This window comes from Micromesistius poutassou (assembly GCF_964030765.1).
Source record: "Micromesistius poutassou genome assembly, chromosome: 19".
In the NCBI taxonomy this organism is placed as follows: Eukaryota; Metazoa; Chordata; class Actinopteri; order Gadiformes; family Gadidae; genus Micromesistius; species Micromesistius poutassou.
In genome coordinates, this window is record NC_140289.1 from 3,134,799 (window position 1) to 3,137,727 (window position 2,929).

Sequence of the window (2,929 nt, forward strand, 5' to 3'; positions counted from 1 at the left end):
TCTCCCCATCAAAGCCACTGCATGCGCTTGTGTTTTCACGTGTACATTTTCCTTTTTACAGATCCTATCAAGACAAATATGTGTGTGTGTGTGTGTGTGTGTGTGTGTGTGTGTGTGTGGCGTGTTAGCGTGTTACATATGGCTTGCTGTTTCTCCCGGCCGTGCTGTTGATGTCGTGACTGACGGCCTTGTAAAAAGAATCTCATGAAAGCAGGAGACGTGACATGAAAGTGGTCGCTGAGTGTGTGTGTGTGTGTGTGTGTGTGTGTGTGTGTGTGTGTGCGTCTGCCTGTATGTGTAAAGTGATCCATACGAGAGCTGCAGCTAACCTTTGAACCCTGTCTTAAACAGCTAAGTAGTGGTCCTTATTCGCTCTCAGCGGGCTCCTCTAATCAGAACCATAGCACCACAGCATGACACCCCCCCCCCTCAACACATAGACCAACACACACACACACACACACACACACACACACACAGGCACTAACACAAACGCACACATGCATGCACATGCACAGACAGAGACGCAAACACATACAATAATGCACACACACAAACACACACACTGGAATGATGATCTGCTACTCAACACAGCACTAACTTCAATGCACACTGCCTGGTTCCCTTGGTCGACTTTATTGCAGCTCACCTGTGATTGCGATAATGTGTAAATGACTTGAGTTGGGTTGTTCCCCCGTGAATGTGTGTGTGTGTGTGTGTGTGTGTGTGTGTGTGTGTGTGTGTGTGTGTCAGTGAGCCACATCAGTCCATAGATGTGTGCACTGTTCCACATGTGTAAGTGCTTGGCCGTCCGTGTGTGTGTGTGTGTGTGTCTGTGTGTGTCTGTACGTCCTTGCTGTGTGTGCATCTGTACGTCCTTGCTGTGTGTGTGTGTGTGTGCGTGCGTGTGTGTGCGTGTGTGTGTCTGTGTGCGTCTGTACGTCCTTGCTGTGTGTGTGTCTGTGTGCGTCTGTACGTCCTTGCTGTGTGTGCGTCTGTACATCCTTGCTGAGTGTGTGTGTGTGTGTGTGTGTGTGCGTGCGTGTGTGCGTGTGCGTGCGTGCACAGGGCCCCAGTGCGTTTGAGTGGCCCGTGGGCCGGCCGCATGTATGTGCTGCAGTGTTCCACATGTGCGAGGGGCGGCGGCGGCGGTGCGGCGGCGCGTGCCCTGCGCGGCGGCGCTGTGTTGACACAGTGATTAGGGTGCAGCTGGTACAGATTGGCCGTCCACTCCGCCCAGGCGTTACTGTTCTAATTAGCTCCTCTGCCAAAATAAGAGACAGGAATTTTAATAGAGACCCGCTGGTCTGTTTCCCCGCCGAATACACACACACACACACACACACACACACACACACACATATACACATATATACATACACACACACACATACACGTTATGCATACATACACACACACACACACACACACACACACACACACACAGTCATATACATACATACACACATATAACCACACACGCACACACACACACAAACACACACAATCATGTATATATGTACATACACACATATAAACACACACACACACACACACACACACTCATACACAACCAAACTGACACAACCACAGACACACATACAAACATCATAAACACACAAATAAGCACACACACACACACACACACACACACACACACATACATAAACACACACACACACACATGCAATCCCTTATACATAAAAAGAAGCCTGTGTCAGCTAAACATGGTCGATGTGTGTGTGTGTGTGTGTGTGTGTGTGGCTGTGCGTGAGTCTGTGTCCACTCAATTACCCATAATTCAATGTGAATTGTTTCAATGAATATGAAGGGTGTTTGAGCGGTGGGGGGTGGGGCCCTTTCCACTTCGAAGGGCCCTTGAGTGACGGGACCAAATGCCTTTTGAAGTGAAAACTGCCCACCAAAGTCAAGTCTCAATTTAGTTCCCGAGGTGAGCCATTCAGGAGTGAAGAGTGCGCACAGGGCGACCTAACATGACCCCGGGGTGAACTCTGACCTCGGCGGGAGGAGGACTGTAAGCAGGAGAGTGAGGTCACGGGGGAACAAGGGAAAGTTCACGTGGGGAATTCGTGGTTTTATTATTGGGCTTGGTCTTTGCAAATAAATACCTTAATATGACGACGCAATGTTGAATACAATTACTGAACCCTTAACAAATACACACATACATACATGCATACATACACACACACATATATATATATACACACACACACACACACACACACACACACATACATACATTCATACATACATGCATGCATGCACACATAGATACACACATACTTCATACTAATCAACGTAAGATATGTGCAGCATACAGTTTCACTTTGTGTTGAAATGTATAAAACACATGGTGCGTGTGTGTGTGTGTGTGTGTGTGTATACATGTGTGCGTGCGTGCGTGCGTGCGTGCGTGCGTGTGTGTGTGTGTGTGTGCGCTAGTTCTCATGGTTCCTTGTTCCTCTCTGCAGGTAAAGCAGTCCCACAGTGAATCTCATGCACCAGATCCTTCTGACAGCAGGTAGGCTCACACACGCGTGTTTGCGTACAAAAATACAAAGAGTATTATGTTCTGAACACCGTCCAAGTGTACGCACACACAGACACACACACACACACAGACAGACAGACACACACACACACACACACACACACACACACACACACGCATGTATATCCAGAAAAGTACACTTTGCTGATTGCCATAATTAATCCCAGAATCCAAACAAATTAACAAATGAATACAAAAAGATAATTGAACCCAGTGATATTTTCACACTTTGGTCTCGTAGAACACGTGTCTGTGAATAAGTATAAACTGATGTGAAAACCAGAACAGGAGTTGATGAAACACCAACTCTGGTGAGGAAAGACAGGAGAGGGGGGGGGAGTGGGGGTGAGACTG